The sequence below is a fragment of the Passer domesticus genome, chromosome 2, assembly GCF_036417665.1.
Source record: "Passer domesticus isolate bPasDom1 chromosome 2, bPasDom1.hap1, whole genome shotgun sequence".
NCBI classification, from domain to species: domain Eukaryota; kingdom Metazoa; phylum Chordata; class Aves; order Passeriformes; family Passeridae; genus Passer; species Passer domesticus.
In genome coordinates, this window is record NC_087475.1 from 34,564,632 (window position 1) to 34,583,781 (window position 19,150).

Here is a 19,150-nt window from a genome sequence, read left to right on the forward strand (position 1 = left end):
ATCATTCCACTCGAGAAACCAAGCTCTCATCCTTTGAGTATTTTAATTTTGTATAGTTGGATGCAAGTTTGAGAGCCTTCAGTTGAATTGGTGTTTACCTTCTTGTTAATAGATGCCTCCAGATTTGGTAAATATATGGAAATAGAATTGGTAATATTATACATTTAAGTGCCAGTTTTCTTAGGGAAAAAAAATACCACCCAAACCTTTTTTATTATCAGTCAAGCAGTTTTCATTTATTTGGTGAGGCAGTATGTTTGCATTGGCTGGCAGGCTCATGAATGGCTCCTGCATAACGAATCATACATTTTAAGAATTCTTTCCAAAGCTTTTATGAAAATACAAAAACTTAAATAACTTTAACACAGTTGTATGATCAGTCTGATTAAGTTAATGCATTTAGTTTAAGTAACCCCAGTGGGGTTTCAGCAGTACTGTACGTTCCAGAGAAGGGAACAATTGGTGTATTTTCACTGTCTGTGTTTCTCAGAGAATGCTGAACAATATTAAACATTCAGAGGCTGCGTTTTCCCTTTGTTTTGACAAATGCTAATAAGTAGCTAACTGCAAGAGAGGGGGAAAAAAAATTCCTAATTCAAACCAGTTGTGTGATGGTCGAGCTCAGCAAATTCCCTGACCAACAAGATGTAATCTGGGAAAAAAAGAGTGGAGTGGTAGCCTTTGCTAGCCTTTGAAATCACTAATAAAGTCATTAGACAATGTTTAGCTGAAGAGAAATGACTAAAGTCAGAGAAAGACTATTCTGAGGAGCTCTCAGAAGGAACATTAGTGAGCTTTGGTTTCTAATTAAGTGGTATTATTAGGAGCTTTAGTAAAAACCCTTGTGTGTGTTATATCTTGTATTTCTCTGTGTATCAAGAGTTGAAGAGAAACTAAAAAAAGAGAGACTTTTTAATGATAATACCTGAAAAGTGTTTTTCAGCAGACCCATACATCATTGTCAAGTGAAAAGATTAAACTTTATTGTTTCTTTTTGAACCAAGAACTCAAGGTGAGTGGAAATGTCTTGAAATGCAAAGTAGTTTGGCAGATAAAGTAAAATAGAGATGAAAAAAGACAATAAAAAGACATTGGCTGTAATAGAGGAAAGAGTGGGGAAGTTCACTCTTTAATGTTGCTGGGAGAACTTTCTTTTTGCTATTAATGATAGCATTTAAGTGTTACAATTACAAGCTTTTATTGAAATGAAACATTTCATTTAAGGAATGGCACCAAAATAATTTTTGTGTGTAATATGAAGCATTAGTTATGTGATGCTGCTGCCAAAATAAACCCCACCATTCATTTAAAATATCAGGAAACTCCATTTGAGAGGGTAGTTATACATCCATTGAGGATACTCTGTATATTATTTTTCCTTGATATTAATAAAGTCTATTAACAACATAACTGCAATTGATTCATAATGTCACATTTGTTTGCAAGTAATGGATGTAAGGTTAAAATGGTTTAACTATTACAATGTTTGAAAATGATTGCTGTTCCCTAAAGCCTCCTTTATTTTTATTACAGTTTTTTTTCCCCTTCAGCAACCAGTTGTTTTGCAGTTGTTAAACTGCTTTCAGCTGTAGATACTCTGCATTATCAAGATAGATAGGGTTTGGTGCAGGATTTCCACAAAGGTTGGTTGCTGAAAAAGTAACTTCTACAGTGTGCCCTTGAAAGATTTATTTAACTTGTCCCTTAACAGGCCAGGCTGTACTGATTTCTACAAAAAAAAAAAAAAAAAAAAAAGTCCATTTTCTGTCAAATTCTGGGCTGTTTGGGGAGCATCTTCTGCCTGCCTGTTGGCACATGAAATGCACACCTCCAACCCCAGAGCTTGTCCCGGTGCTGGTGGCCGGTGAGGGCTGTGACTTGGGCTGCCTTTGCTAACCAGGACACAGAGGGTTTTGTTTGCCTCTTTGTGCTGTGCTTACAATGGCCATGAGGACACTGACTCACTGCAAGAGCCTGAGCACTCCCTTTTTGCTTTGGCTCTGTGTCATTCCCCTCTCCATGCCCACCAGCTGTAGAAAAAAGCAATCCCTGCAAGACTCTGCTGGGGGACACACAGACGTGAGAAGCAGGCATTGGACATCTGGACTTTCATTGCTAACTTCTGAGCTCCTGGGAAGAATATTGCCAACTCTATCAGAGCCTTTCTGGTCATCTTAATTCACAATTCACTATGAGCAGAAACTTTTTTTTTTATCTGGTGTTGACACTAAAATGCATTTAGAAGCAGATCACTTGGCATTTAAGTCTGGCTTTGAAATGGGTTGGGCAAATACTCCATGTGGGTACTTAATTTGTAAAAACTTGTTTTGCCCAATATCTTCTTCAACAATAATTCTATTTCTGAGAGAGTCACAGCTTGTGTGTCAATTTGTACTCTATTCACATATGTAGGAAGAGTTGGATATTTGTTTTTTAGGGGAGAACATAGAAAATAAATAATTTTATTTAAAAACCCCATATATGCTTAAAAGAAAGGACACCCCTCAAGTTCTTTTATCTAAACTACTGTCAATAATATAAAGTATCAGGAGTGATTTTTTAAAAAATCAGATTTAATTCTTTCTCATGGTACAGTTGCAATTCATTACTTTCTAATTGGACAACGAAAATATTACAGATTGGTGGACTTTTTTTTATTGATCACCACCAGTTAATTTTAATCTTTGGTTACCATGCACTGATAGAGGGTTGGAATTGCTATAGGTTTTGTGTGGATAGCACTCAGCAAACCTTGTGATGCCTGGCAGTTTAAAACACTTGGACAGTTGGATTTTTGGACTGTAAATACAACAGGGATGATATTTAGTTGGTTTTAACAAAACTATTTTAATAGGTATTTTCAAGAAATTGTGGGTTCTCTGATTTGCAAACGATATGTATTTCTAGCCCCAAAAAGCTCAAATTCTAATTGTTCTGCTTCTTTGAAGAGTGTTCTGAATTTTCACATCTTGTTATTACAGGACTTTCTACCAACATGACCACATAACAGGGTTACTCCTGGCACAACTGCACATACAGAAGAGGAATTGCATTCATTAACTGTATCAGTTTCCAAATAGCACATAATCTGGACACAGACTTAAGCCCTGGCCTGACAAGCCAAGCCAGTGAGTCAGTGGATCCAGAAGATCAGCGTGCTTTCAAAAGATCTAATCTACTTTGTACAGGGTTTCAAAAAGGAGTCGTGTTTGGGGTTTTTCTGTTGGTTTTGTTTTCCACATTGAGATTTGCAGGATAAGTCCCAGATCAACTCATATTCTGAGTCAGGTGTAGTGAGTATTTTAGGTGCTATTTTTGACATATTTTAAAAGCATTGCAAAGTAGCCCCAGCACATTTGCAGGAGCAGTGACGCCACATGCAGGCAACACTCCCATCACACAGGCAGTGGATGGCACACCAGGAAAATGCAGCTGTGGTGGAGAGCAGCTAATCTTTGCCACCACTCTGTGCAATGACAATACTGGATAACATTGGAAAGGGTCTGCTCCCAGATTTGTTAGCTTCAGAGAGCTTTGCCTCTTCAGTGACACGATCGTGTTAAAGCCGGGGCTCCTGTCTGGAAAGAGCAGAAATCTGGAGCTGAAATCTCTGCTAGTGTCATTGTTCCCAGAGGTGCAGTAATGGGCTTCACTATACAGTGCTGTATCTCACTTGGAAAGCACCTACTCTGAGTGACATAAACTCTTTGTTAATATGTATAATAGACTTCAGCATCACTTAAATATCTTAAGAAAATAGGTCTTGGGCAGTTGAGAGTATTAACTACCTAATTTCAAACACTTTGTTAAAAGTTTTCATTTCACTTTTGAATGGCTTGCCAACATTAACATTAAACTTTTGACTGTTTAAGCCACTTCTGTGATCAATTATTTTTTTAAGCAGAATGAGTCCTTAGAAAGCTACAACACAAGTTGTGAGACTATAGCCACGACCTTTTCAGATTGGTGGCTCACGCAATTTGTTAACATTGGGTATGACGTACCACATTAATAACTTTGTTACTAGGAAAAAAAAAAGTATTGTCAGTCCATTTTTTAAAATTACTTTATGGACTGCTTTGAGAAAAGAAAAGAAAAGAAAAGAAAAGAAAAGAAAAGAAAAGAAAAGAAAAGAAAAGAAAAGAAAAGAAAAGAAAAGAAAAGAAAAGAAAAGAGAAAAGACTATTAGTTTATTTTACCTTTTTTCTGCAATGCTTTGGTTACAGTGATGTCCATCCTGAGCTGATTTCTTTGGAGCTCAGTTTGGGATTATCCGGAGTGACTGACAGATACTGATAAGAAAAGCTGATGGTGAGAGAGGGTGAGGGTTTGCTCGGAGGCACAGACTGACTCCTAGCCTGGCGTGGGACTTCCCTAGCTCCTTGCAAGCCAAATAAATCCCAGCTGGTCCCTGCTCTGTGCTGTGTGTCCTGGAGGGGTCCCCATTTTCAGCTGCTACCCATCCCATCCCAGCCTTGCTCTCTCTGGGAATGGTGGTTTAGTTTTCTGTCTTCTGCCTGACCACCATCTTCTGTGGCAGTGGCAGCAACACAATAACTTTGAGGCTACTATCTCCTGCTCTGTCAAACAGGCTTTAATTAGTTCAGACACTCCGAAATTATCAGGATGTGGTAGAGAAGCCACATTGAGTCCCTCAGAAGATCTGCTAAAATCTCGTTCAGCCAAGTATTTTAACTGTGCATGTCATTTTCTACTAACTCCTTATCCCCCTTTCCCTAAAGTAAAACTGAGTTGTTGAATGGCAGATGCTCAGCACAAGTAATATTTACAAATATTTACCAAAAAATAGGGGTTGACTTCACTGTTACTGCTCACTGATTTTCAGCTGAGAGAAGTGTATGTATTCCTTTGTGAACTGATTGTAGTTATAAAAGGAGTAAAAGACTCCAAACCATTTGGAGTTCTAAAATAACCCAGCTTCTATGACCTATGTCTGGCTTTCTTGCTGTTTTGACTACTTATGGCATAGGGAACTAGTCTGTGGCAGTCTCTAGACAGCATCTATACTCAGTGTCCAGCCCAGGATGATTCATCATATCCTAAAAAAGATGTCCACTACCAAGGCTCGAGGTATTGACCCTCTGTTTACTCTAGAGGGTGTTCACACAGCTGCTTCAGCTGGCCTATGTACAGGTAATATTAAGTGGGATGAATGCCACTGAATGGCACCATCATGATTAAGATATGAACTTCATGTGTGTGAACGTATCAGCACTGTCACATCTTCTCAGTGAAAGAAGAACTTAATGTCTCAGACCGGCAGCTCAGTACTGCTGTCACACCTGCCTCTGCACACCATGTATCACAAGCTCAGTGACAGTCAGTGACTGTCATTCTGTCAAACGGCCTCATTCCCTTTGACATGTAATGCCCTTTACCCCACTTTGGCAGTGGCAAGAAGCTATGCATAAAATGTAAATAATATTAAAAGAGACCTTAGGGCACCTACACAATTGCCTGAACAGCATAAGATTGGTCTTGTGTAAGAGAAATTAAAGAGTTCTGATTTTTTTTCTTGAATTCAAATGATGCAGGATGGATCCTAGATATAGAGGGGTTAAAACAAAAAAGTTGAATAATAAAATAATAAAGCTGAATAATACTAGCATTTTTTATTCATCACATGATATTTGGTTAGGACTATTATATATAACATAGTTCCACAAATCCACATTTTAAATTGTATTTGGTCTTTTCAATACTCTTTACAAAGTCCTTATACATTTGAACAAGAATATGTTCTGACATCCCAGTGTTCTCAGTAACGATTCCATCATTCCTCACTTGATGTGGCAACATTAGCCTGTTTCTGAATGTGTTTGAAACACAAGGATTTCCAGGTTGCCATTGCTCATGCACAGGAGAGGCACAACACATCCAAGCTATATTTTTTGTCTTTTTTTGTGATGACATACATGTCTGGATACAGAAGCTATGCTATAAGGATAAATGACTGTGGGATTAAACTCCCAGTAGGAAGAACAGGAATGATACTCTTAAGCATTTGGAAGGAATGCAGCCAAGGCCCAAATGCTTTTATTTTTCAACTTCATAGATCAAAAGCTACTCTGTGTAAGATGCTAAACGACATCTGACATATCTGAAATGCTGGGATAAAATAGCAATAGCAAAAAAAGCCTAACCAATAATAGGTAAGGTTTTACTGCTAGTAAAGCAGGTCCTCTGCTGAGGAGAAACGTTAAAACTGTGTGAATTACACCCGAGCAACTGACAACTTTACTTAGCTATTCCATACATTAGAGGATAAATCTCCATTCTAGGAAGTTTCAATGCCATTTTAGTTATCCATTTAATCCACCTATTCATTTAGCAGGAATGGTAATTACGGGAAAATTGCTGCCAAACTATGATGTGCAATTAAAATTCAGGCTATTTTGTGTGATGCAAAATCTCCCTTTTTTACTATCATCTTACAAATCCTCTGATAGAAAGTTTGTGCCTTTTTGAAACAGAGCTTGTAATAATAAGCCATCTGGCTTACTTAAACATGAAAGATTAAAATGATATACAGTATGAAGGCTTCCTATTCAATTGCTAATGTCCAAGAACTCAACTCCAGTGGTGAAAGCTGTCATTTGGGGGGAAAAGGTAATTAAAAGATTTCCTTGTAGAGATGGGTCCTAGAGTAGGGAACTGGCACATCCAACAAGCAAAACTAATTTTCCAAAAGAAAGCAAGGCTGGCCAAATGTCTTGCAAGATAATCTTCTGTATCCTTAGTTCACTCACAACTGCTTGACTGGGGCTGAAAGGTGGGTTGATGACTGGTGGCACAAAAGCAACCAAACCTTGCTTTATTTACCATGCTAAGCCAGCAGTGCTTCGTAACATGGGCTTGACTGAGGCAGACAACAATGAGAGAAAATGCATTGTGATTAAGTGCGACCCGCTCTTTTCAAAGAGAGGGAGAAAAAGGTTGCAAATATTTTAGACAAACCACAATGCAGAAGCTGAAAATATGGATTCTGAGAAGTGGCATGCAGAAAGGCACTTTTTGGAGATGAGCTTTTGAAACAAATGCATTTAGTAACCTTTACTACTTTATAATTGGCAAGAGGCTAATTAGGAGCACAGTGCTTGGGCTTGTGCAGCATACAGGCCATCTGATAAAATGGGGTAATTGTCAGCTGGCTGCAGAGGAAAAACAAGATGCGTCTCAGCTGTGATGGTGGCATATTCTGTTGCTTTCAGCTTCCCTCTGCCTTCCACCTCTGACCGATGAATTTCCAAATGGGAGGCAACTGAAAATCCTGTTGATGAGATGAAGAACCCACCCTAGGGTCTCAACCTTAAGTGGAAGCAGAGGTGAGTATGAATCGTTCCCAGACAGTCATCCATATGGTCTGAAGTACTTGTAGGAAGTGCTGTACCTTTGACCTACAAAAAAAAAAAAGCCTAAATGTTATTACAAGTAGACTGTAACCCTCCCGGATGAAGAGATCATGTCTGATTCCTTATAGGAAAAGAATTTAATGCAGAATGTAAAACTCTCTAAATAATTTTCCCATCATGGAAGGGATCTTCTCTGTTGGGTTTTTTGGAACTGCTCTACAAGTCTGAAGAAACACCAACTTCCCGATTTTTGTTCTGTTGTCACTGTTGCTCCTATAGGGGCCTACTTAATTACCACTGAACTATATTATCTCTATCTGCATAAGAGTTTTTCAAAAGTGAGATGTTTTAAACTTCTGTGTGCAGGTACAGTACTCTATAAATAAAGAAAGAGTGCTAAAATGAGAACCCTTCCATTAAAGACACTATCCTCATCAGCTACTTTTCAGAAGAGCCTATTTAATGAAGATCCTTTAGCTATTAATTCTACTTTCAGGCTCCATTTAGACTGAGAGAAGGAAATAATGAATCATGACATAATGGAAGTCCCTGTAAAGCACTCAGCTTACCACACAGGAAACCAGACTTGCATGTGCGTTTGTTTTTGTTTTTAAGTCTATTTCTAACAATAGCAACCAATGAGAGCCTATTAACTTCATTGTGTCTTAACTTTCTGTTCAGTCCTTGGCTATCTTCCAGCTTAATTCCTCTGAGTCAGCAACACATTCAAAACAGGTTAAATGAACTCTTGGATAAGAACATCCAATAAAGGAATAATTGATCTTTCCAGTGCAGCTAATCACCCCTTCCAAAAACACAAACAAAAGCACATGCAAAGGCAACGTTTAAATATGCAGCCTTATTCAGAGGTGACAGGATGGGCAAGAGAGGGGTGTGGGGATGGATGACTTGGGGAAGCAATGGTGTGAGAGTTGTTAAGCAGCAAATACAAAATGCATACTTTGGCAAAAGTGAGAAGAAAGGCTCATAGGACTAAGGAAAATGAATGGACCATATTTGCTTCTCTTAAGGGGCTCTACTTTGCCTTCAGCACGATTTCTTATAATCTGATTTTCTGACCCTCTTGCCTTTTTACTCTCTGTAGTTCTATCCAGTAAAGTGATAAAGATTGACATGCCTCTTTCATGTCAGAGGAGAGGAGCTCTCCATGTGCTTAGGACTTCAAATATGTACAGGAAAATAGATTAAATCCACTCTCTTCTTGGCCTAGATCTTCACCCAGGAGGACCGAGTGGGGAGGATAGCAGCTTGCTAGATGGGTGTCTGCTGATCTTTCTATAAGGGGAGGGAGTACTCAGGGAAACAGATCATTAGGGGTAGAGTGCTGAAAACATGCCAAAAATAACCGAGAATTTACTTTGTCTTTAACAAAATATCATGTCAATTGCAGGTCCCTTTTTTTTTTATTTTCATGGAAAAAGGATTCATGGATACATGGATAAGCCAAAGAGAGCAGGCTCTGTGTAAAAAAACAAAACAAAACAAAACAAAAAAAAAAAAAAAAAAAAAACCAAAAAAACAAAAAAAAACCCCAAAAAAACCCCAAAAAACCAAACCAAACAAAAAACAAAAAACAAACAAAAAAAATAAAAATTGGACCTAGAAAAAAAGTGGCCCAGTCACTGTAATGCTGTGATCCCAGTTCATTAAACTTAAGTAGACACCTAAAGCAGCACACTTATTGTCCTCTGGCCTTCTCACAGCTTTATTCTTGCATTGACAGTGCATGAGTCTGGAGTCACTTTACCTAAAAGTCTGTACACATGCTCCAGGTGGTAGTTTTCCTGTTTAAATAAATTTGAGCTGTGCACTGTAAGAGTGAAGCGAGTCAATGAATTAAAACCAGCTTTCTTGAGGACTTCTCTGTGATCTACATGAGAAACTTGGGGCTATCATAAACCTCATGTTCCTCTCTGAGATTTGGGTACTTTTAAGGGAAAGAATAAGATGTCTAATGTGGGTGTGTCTCTCTCAGACATAACAGTCCTGTTGCTGAGGTGTCTGCTGAAAAGTATGTAAGTTAGAAGGTGATGAAAACATGGAAAGAATTTGGAGAAAATGCAACAGTTATGCAACAATTCCTGTAGGCTCCACCTTGCTTTGTTGTATTGTAGCAGTGCCTCTTTGAGACAGAGACCACAGCTTCCTCCTGTGTTTTCCTAGAACTGACACAAGAGGGGTTTTGACTTGGATTTCAAGGTAGTATCAGAATAAAAATGTGCAGTGATATATTCCAAGCATGTAATCCTCACTCTAGAAAACTCCTGTTCTTTGCAGAGAATTTCCAGACACAGAATACTAATTTTCCCTGTCAGTTTTTTTGTGAGAGATTATTTGCCTGTTGAAAGGCTGGTTGGGAAGGGACACTGTGTGTGTCTAATGCTTTTAGCCTTTTCTGTGCTAGCTGATAGCTTTATGTATGGCTACATAGACCAAGTTACTGATCAGGCTTTGTTCCCTTCCCTTCTTCATATGTTTACTCATCTCTTCAGTCTTCAGAAGAATAAGAAATTTGAGAACATCTGAAAGTGTACCACATATAGACTATACAGAATAAAAATTTCCAGGAATTTATTGTTTACATTGCAAAACACGTGTTAAAACCCAAAACAATTACTCTCTGAAGGGTATTTTCCTTTCATAGACCTCCCTTGTGGAGAATGGTAATTTCTCCTTTGGTAGTCCCAGTGTCTCCCACCTTGTGTATAATAACTCATAGGGAAGGAGGTGATTAGGTCTACTGACTTAAACTTTGATGTCACTACAGAGCCTTGTATTTCATTTGAGAGAACTCCAGGGTATCTAGGCCAGATGATAACAGTGATAATAATGTTTTTACTCATTTTGGTACCAAAACATGTCTGTCCCAGCATGGCCAGAGGCTCAGCAAAGGAATCACCAGTGCGAGTGGCACAGCTCAGCATCCTGAATGTGAACCAGTGCAGAAGCATTGTAGCTCTTTCAGCAATGGCACTTGCAATTGTGGTTCACTCAGGGAGATCTGACACTACAGAGGTGTTCCCATGGCAGCTGATTCCACTGATCACTGACACATGCCATAATGAATCTGTTGGGCTAGCTGAGGGACACAGACTGATCAAAACAGCAAGGAAAGGATAGGAGGAAGCTTTTCTGAGGTGAAAAGTTGTCGAGGTGAGAAACTGTTTTACTTTTAGAGAGATCTGAGAAGAAAAAGCATACAACCTACAGTAACAGAGTGGCTGCTGCTTAATCTGCAGGAAAGGGAATAGCTCTTAGCTTCAGAGTGGCCCAACAAGTAGGCAGGATACTTTGAAAGAAAGGTTGCCTTAAGATGAATAAAATCCATTATGTGGCTCAAATGAAAGGGGATTTGTTTTGATTTGATGACATAGCTTGGAAATGAGAGGAAAAACAGCACCTAAAGGCTACTCATTGACTAATTTGCTGTCCAAGGCAACACAAATATACTGCTGTGGTTCCTGCCCTTCCCTTTCCTCTTTTCAGGAGTGTTCTGGATTGTGTGTATGTTACCATTATATGTTTGTACCCACAATAAAAACACCTAACAAGCTACTGCTCTTTTTCAAACCCCTCAAGCTTTCCATCTGCCACAGCCTTCCAAAGCACTGAGGAGTGATCAGGCTGTCCTGATGGTAATTTTGATGCTGATCTTCATTCTACAAGATGAACTACTTTGTCTCCTTTTGTCTCCTTATGGTCTCTTCATTTTATCTCTTTCATCTTTACTTACTACATCCAACAGCTGCTAACTGTGGAACAATGAAGGTTCCTAATTCTAGCAGCTATTGCAGTTCAAAACTTATGAAAAGCTATTAATAACTAATTCAGTAGATTATTGCTGCTCAGGGTAAAGGAGTGGGTCCAAATTGTGCTACTAGTTACAGCCCCAACAAGGCCAGCATCTGCTCCATATCAACATTAAACCTCTAGGAGACTTCATGATATGCTGCAGGCGCAAATACAGACAGGATGCTGATGATGTGTGTTGCTCTCTATTTGAAACAGACACCGACTCCAGTTATCATGGAAACAGAAAGATGTGGTTGAAGAGAAGCTGGTTCAAATGGATTTCAGAGAAAATGGTTACACCCTCCAGCACTGAGGAACATTTTAAAGCAAAATCCTGGGAGAGCCTTGCAGCTGATAGGATCCTTCTAGCAGGCGTGGGGGAGTGCAAAAACATGTGATTGCTTGACTTTGTTTGGTAGTGTCACATTAATGAAAGAAATGTGTTCATCTATCATCTTGAATCAAATATATAAACTTCTTCTTGAAGAAACGGGTTTGAGTGCAACCATGCACGTCTTCTGAATCAAGTTACAGAAAAGCCTTGCAGCCAGGAGGGCCAGGAGTATCCTAGGGTACATCTGAAGAGTGTGGCCAGCAGGTTGAGGGAGGTGATCATCCACTTCTATTTGGCCCTAGTGGCCCTAGAGGTCCCATCTGGAGTGCTGAGTCCAGCTCTGCGCTCCTCAGTACAAGAAAGGCATGGAGCTCCTGGGGAGAATCCAGAGGGTGACAAAGATGATTAGGGGACAGGAGCATGTCTCTTATGAGCAGAACCTGCAGGAGCTGGGCCTGTTTAGTCTGGAGAAGACTGAGAGGGGACCTCATTAATGCATATGTCCAAGGTGGGTGCCAAGATGTTGATGCCAGACTGTCTTCAGTGGTGGCCAGCCACAGCACAAGGAGCAATGACTATAAACTAAACCACAAAAGTTTACACCTCAACATGAGGAAAAACTTCTTTACATTTGAGGGTAGCAGAGCAGTGGTACAGGATGCCCAGGGAGTCTGTGGAGTCTCCCTCTCTGGAGACATTCAGAACCCACCTGGACATGTTCCTGTGTCACTTGCTGCAGGTGACCCTCTGCTGGCAGGGGAGTTGAACCTGATGATCTCCAGAGGTCCCTCTATAGCCTAACAGTTCTGTGATTCTAGTCTGGCAGCCAAAGATATGATTTGTAGCTGACTTAAATAACAGCAGTGCACTATACAACATTTGTAGATTACTTCAGTTTCAAAGTATGCAAAGTACTAGACCCACACTACAACAATAATTTTTTTTGTCCTCCTTTGGGTTTTACAAACCTTTGGTGTAAGTAGAGGGTACGACTGCAGTAACAGGTCCTGTAACAACACTAGGGCTTGTAGTAATAGGACTCCCATTTTCCTTTCCCCCATAACAGCACCCGTATAAAATTTTATAATCTGTCCTGTATAAAAGCCCAGTGGGACTGGGAGAGGGAGTCCATCCACTGCTCTGCCAGACTTCCATTGCTCTGGGGATCCAAAAGGAAATCTGCATTTTCCCACCTCTTAGGTTTAAACCTGAGTTTTAGCTTGTGCTTTTGTCTCTACCAAGGCTCAAGGCATCAGGCTATTCCCACTACAAAAAAAAAAAAAAAAAAAAAAAAAAAAAAAAAGTTTTAAATGAGTAGCAGTAATAAAAAGAGTTAAAAAGTTAAAATAGCAGATCTTCATGTTAAATACCTTTTGGGTAAGTTGTTTTTGCTTCTGCAACCATCCCATATACATAGAGGTTTTTTGTTAAATCATTCTTTCTTCCTGACTTATCACCACAATGACTTCTGTCACCATGAAAAGCATTTGTTTTCTGAGGCAGGATTATGATGAGCCCAGAGGGCCCCCTTAGAATGTGGCCATTTTAGCGGTGTTGGGAGTTCAGACCCAGAGGTTGCTTTCTGCACTGTTGGTAAATACACTGCATGCATGATGTGATGCCACTTCATGCAGAAAAGTGTAACCTACTGTCCTTCCGTTTTATGGCATCACTTGCTTCTGCTTTGTATTTATTTTGTTATTAATGCTGGCTGCTTTCCAATAGCTTCTGGCCACAATGACTGCTGCAATCTTTTGTCAGCTAAATCAGACACAATCTGCAGACAGAAACATATTATCATGTACCTCATTCTCAAATAAAATAGTGCACATGCAACACACTGTTGTTTTATCTGGAGGTGTACTGAATTAAATAGAGAATGCTGTAGAGCCCATCTAAAAGAATAGCTGTAAAAAGTCATAATAAGATGATATATCATCTGGGTTTCAGATAGAATAAATATAGGAAACTAAGCCTTTAAATTGATAGTCTCTAAAGGAAGTCAAGTAATTAAACATGATTCTCCATTCCTTGCCCCAAAGAATAATTTAGGGAAAATATAAGATTAGAAGGTCAACAGACAAGTACCTATCTTTTTCAATGAGAAAAAGTAGACCATGTAAAACAACAGAAGTCTTCTGGTCTGTGAGAAACCTCAGTGATTTGGGAGTTGATGGTATTTTTATTAGTCAATGTGTATTTTTTCTTTGGTTGTTATCGAACTGATGTTGTGTCTCCATTGCTTCAGCAACCTTTTCTCTGTCATTCATGAATGCAGTGTTGCTGCCCTCATATCCACCTGCTAGACAGGTGATGATTTTCCTACTCCATGGCTTTACTTTCTTCTCTCTACAGACCCTCTCTGCTCTTTTGCCTAGAACTTAAGCTACTGGTCCTCATTTCCTACACCCACCAAGGCCTGTCACTGCTTATCCTGTCAGCACAGGCTTGACTCCTGAAAAACGGAAGGATGCTTGGGTAAAAAACAAAGATGTTTGCTTCAAAACCTAAACCTCAAGGAAACTTCAACTGTTTGTTTCTAGGAACGTTTTCTGAAGGACAGTGGGTAGGATCTCCTGAGTTTTGAACACCACTGGAGAAGTTAATTCAGTCTCCTGAAATTCCTACCCTTTCTGCCAGCAGGCAGCTGCAAGTATTTATTTGAGAACTTTTCCAGTCAGAGTATGGTGTTGGTTCACAAGCAGTGAGGGGGCAATGTCTCATGCACCTTTTGCTAAGACCCACAGCAGTCAGCCCAGCCCCAGCCTGCTGGGTAGCCTGACCCTCCCTCACATTTGTTCTCTCACAGGCTGTCAAGGGAATGTCTTGGCTTGGTGTGTGGAAGACACTATGGCCCCTTCTCTTGGGAGCAGGGCATGGAACAGCAACTGGCATTTGTTCTGAGCCCAGAGAGAGGGACAGAGTCTGGGTGAACAATCAGTATATGCATGTGATAGCATTGACATGGACTCAACTAACCTGTGCTGACAGATGAAAGTGAAGTAAAATCAGAACCAATGTTCTCAGAGCAAGGAGAGGCAGTGAGGGAGATGGGATGCCCAGGTGTGTGGAGCGGGGACCCGTACTCAGACATTCCTTGGTGCTGCAGGAGCTTCAGCTTGGTTCCTACATGCTTTCAGTATTTTTTGCTTAAAATATGCAGTCATTGCTCCCATCCCTTAAGATGGTGTCAGATGGAGGACTTAGACCCATAAAAGGCAGCATCTGTGAGCAAAACCATGTGAACTGTGCTTGGGTACTACAGCTCAAGAAAGGTGGCAGATTACATACCACAGTGACGGCCACTGGCTCCCACCATACTTTTAGGGAAACTCTGGAAATCATGAACATTTGGCATGATGAAATCATGAAATCATGGCATGAAGGGTGGGGGAAGACAGGGAAGGAGACCCCAGGCACACCTGCATGTGGGAGTAATATAATGGTTTGGGTTGCAAGGAACCTTAAAAATCATCGAGTTCCCTTTGCTGTGGGCTGATGCAGTATCCACTAAACCAGGTTGCTTGAAAACCCATCCAGCCTGGTCTTGATGCTGATTTAAAATGTGGCATGGCTTTTGGAAGGGGATGAACCTTACTATTGTTGAATTATCAGCCTGTTTGAAGATCTGAAGCACATTGATGCTGTAAGCAGAATAGGTCTGTGTTACCATTGTCCAGGCTGCCAAGGTTCCCTGGAAGAAGCCAGACCTTGGCTGAATGTCTCTGAATCCATTTTAAACATCCCCAAAAAAAGTCCCATTTCTTTCTAGACAAATAGCCTTTGTTTCAGCTGGTGCCTCCAGCAGGTTATCAGGGTTCTTAGCTATTAATTTTGAGATTGTTCACTTCAGCTCTCCTACTTTCTGCCCAGAATTCACAAGATATCCTTTAATTTATTCTGCCTAAAATGAGATAAACCATGAGTGACCAGTCTCCTGGGGCTGTGCCATTCTGTAGTTAGCCTTATGTAAAAGATACAGGGCACATTCTCAGCACTGTGTGTTGTTATTAATGAAGGCTCTCTGCGCAACTCTTTGTCCATCACAATGAAAATTTACCCTCATGTATCTCCTAAATCTCAGATGTAGATTTCATTTGCAGCATTTTCGGATATTCTTTGATTATTTTTTTCATGTTAGGGGACCATAACGATAAGTCCCTGCTCAAGTGAATATACAACTAGACCTCATCTGACACTAAAATTTGCTGGTTTCTCTTTTTGGACTTAAAAAAATTTGCCTTTCAGAGCTATTCAATAAGATAAATGTTAATGAGAAAAATTTTAACAAGGCAAGCCCTGGCAGTGACCCTCTCGGATCTAAGCAGCGCTACAAACTCAGGGCAAGCCTGATGCATGAGGAACATCTTGCAGAATATCACTGGCCTTCTGTTCTATCAGCACTATAACTCTAGAAACAAGGCTCTTAATGAGGAAAGATCAATCCCAACAGGAAAACCTGTGATATCTGACATCAGTAGACAAGCAACCATGCTGTACAAACCACCACCCCCCTGATGCCAGCCCTTGCTTCCGAAAAATAAAATAAAATAAAGTAAAATTGTGTCATTTTCATTCAAGGTTTAAAGACTCGGCATCACTTCATGTAGCATTTAACTATCATTTCAGTCAGGCTTTTGAAGCTGTTTAAGTTCTTTTGTACCCGAGTTGTTTAATGTTACTCAGACAAGGTAAATCAAAGTCTAATAGAGTGGAAAAACAGTAAAGGCAGAAAATAGGTAAAAGATAAATCACACAGGAAGTTTTGCTTTTTTTTTTTTGTTATTATATTCATTGAGATCAAAGTCCTTGTTTCAGCTCTAATTAACAAAAGCTAATGCAGATTGGAGACCTTCTGGCACTGAGCAGAGCCTTGGAGGATACAGTTGAAATCTTCTGAAGATTTAAATAATTAATATGACACCTTGAGCTTTGGATGGGAAAATAAAAAATAAAAAAAAAAAAGAAGAGGGGAAAAAAAAGAGCCCCATGTTCAAGTTTAAGAACAATACCATTGCCAAGTTTGATACCATTTGTTCTGATGAAAATGAGCTGAGTAGACTGCACCGACTTCATTGTCTGGTACATTGGCAGTTCAGTGGATTGTTTCACCTTTTGTCATGCTAAGGGAGTCTTTTGTGCAGTACTTTGTTACCCCCAAGTCTGCCCCAGTTGAAGGAGGATAGAAAAAGGCAAATCTGCTTTAGGGACTTGGAGGATGGTCATTTAATGGTTTTTAATCCTCTTAATCCACGTAAGAATGGAGATCTCTGAGTGAAAATCCCATCCCAGAAGTCCTTATGATTCAAATGCCTGGCTCAGGAGACTGTCTTTTGAAAAAAAATACAGCAAAATATTCTCCACTACTGTGGCATTGTGGTTTATTTCTCTCTGGTTTTCTGAAGCTGTCTGATGCAATATAAGCAACATGAAACTGAAACCTACTTCAAACCCTGTGAAGTAGGAGAACAGAGTGCCCGGTGCCAGTCTGTGTGTTTGGGGTACTCTGGTGATTCGGCTTGATTTCATAAAAGTGATAAGGACCTTCTTTTCTGATTGTCTCAACTGTATGCAAATCTACCCTAGATTTTGGTGTGCACTAATGCCCTCCCCGAGCTGTTTTCTGCTTGAATATTTTCTAGGTAAATGAAATCCTCTACTGAGGTTGGAAATAAATTACTTCTAACTGCTACATAACTACATATATATCTACTACGACATAACCCTCTCTTCTGAGCTCATTATTACTTCATAAGCCCATGATTTCCCTTCCCTGTCACCATAAAAATATAAAATCAATATAACTAATTAGATAAACCACTAAAGAAACTCTAAGAGGCAATTTTCATAAGTAAAATCAAAGATCTGAAGACAAAATGTGTTTTTCTTGTTCTCAATCTGTAGACTTGCCATCAGCCACAAGAAGTTGACTTTAAAATATTTTTTCAATTACCTGCACAATGAAGCTTCTCATTTGTTCATGTATTTCATGACTCCATTTTTTAGAACTGCTTAAAAAAAAAAGAAAAATACAGCTTCCAACTTGTAAATGACTATGTAATGGATACAGAAAAGAGTAAAAATGACAAAATTTCTTTTAAAAAAATGCATTTTAAAATTTTCCTTTACAGAACTTTAAGTAGAAAGAAAATTATTTTAGCAAAATTGCATTATGAAACAACTCAAAGCATGTCTTAAAAAATTGCTGCTCACTAATGCAATGCTTGCTGCTCCAATCAGTTCACTGACAGCCATTTCTGAGCATCTATTCCTACAGCCCTCCCAAGCCTCTGAAACAACAGATACAACTCCAACAATGGCTTCCTAGGTTATCTGAAAATTCAGCCTGCATAAAACCACAGTCTCTCTGAAGTCATTTCACCTATATTAATATTGAAATATTCTAGGTCTGCTTCAAGAAAAACTGGGCATTATTTTGCTTTTTTCTCTACAGAAAAAGGTAGACTAGTCATGCTGTCTGTGACATCCCATAAAAACTTTGTCTGTCTCTTTGATGAAATTTCTGTTTCCATCTGAATCAGGTTAACATCTCATTTGAGGTTAGAGGGAAAGTAACTGCTACGTGTTGTAGACTGGAAAGCCAGCTGCATCTGGGCTTCACCTAAAGAGGCACCAGGTCAAGGAAGGTGATTCTGCCCCTTTACTCCACTCTGCTGAGACCCCACCTGGAGTGCTGTGTCCAGCCCTGGGGCCCTCAACTGAGAAATATTTAGACCTGTTGAAACAAGTCAAGAGGAGAGCCACTAAGTTCATCACAGGGTTGGAACAGCTCTGCTAATAAAACAGGCTGAGAGAGTTGGGATCATTCAGCCTGGAGAAGTCTCTGGGGAGACCTTACAGCAGCTCTGCTTTTTAAAGGGAGCATACAAGGAGAGGGATTTTTCACAAGGGCATATAGTAATGGGACAAGAGGGAACAACCTTAAGCTGAAGGAAAGTAGGTTTAGATTAGATATTAAGAAGAAATTCTTTTCTCTGTGGGTGGTGAGATACTGCAACACACTGTCCAGAGAACTTGTGGACTCCCCATCCCTGAAAGTGTTCAAGGCCAGGTTGGATGGGGCTCTGAGCAAGCTGGTCAGAGGAAGGTGTACCTGCCTATGGCAGGGGGGTTGGAACTGGATGATCTGTAAAGCTCCTTCCAACCCACACCATTCTATGATTATGTAATTCTATGTTGTCAGGGCATTGTCAGTGCTGTATGCTTCCTCATTTTTCTACTCTTTTACAGCTTCCACTGAAACCTCACCTTTGCTGGGCTGAGCCTCACAGGGGATGTGCTGTCTTTCTTGCACAAGACAGTTGCCTGGAGATGAAGGAGGCACAAAACAGCAAGCTGGCTCACATTTCCTGGCTCACTGCATCACAATGACATGGCTGCGAATGACAAATGTTGAATGAAGATGTGTGCATGAGAAAAAGGTGGGTGCTTGTATTCAGTGGTGGAAAGTTAGCTACAGGTAGGCTGTGATTCCCGGGAAGTAGCATAGTATAAGTCATACCAGGCTGACAGCAACAAGATTAAGGGCTGAACTCAAATGGTGAGATGGCTTTATCCTCTTTGGAAAATAGGGTATGTGGAAGTTGATTGAGAGAGTTTTCTGTCATTA

The 19,150-nt window shown here is 39.9% G+C and overlaps 1 long non-coding RNA gene across 2 annotated transcripts in view; it reads left to right on the plus strand.

The window, feature by feature from the left end:
• LOC135295296 (uncharacterized) overlaps positions 1-18,944 on the plus strand; it is a 36,029-nt gene extending 17,085 nt beyond the window's left edge. Inside the window, exons 2-4 of one of the 2 annotated variants that reach the window (XR_010357342.1) lie at positions 2,982-3,128; positions 7,233-7,346; positions 18,772-18,944. This is a non-coding gene — a long non-coding RNA (uncharacterized LOC135295296). Of the gene's footprint in view, positions 1-2,981; positions 3,129-7,232; positions 7,347-11,402; positions 11,675-18,771 lie in introns of those variants that run through there. The other variant, XR_010357341.1, reaches the window with a different exon arrangement.
• Positions 18,945-19,150: the final 206 nt, after the last annotated feature.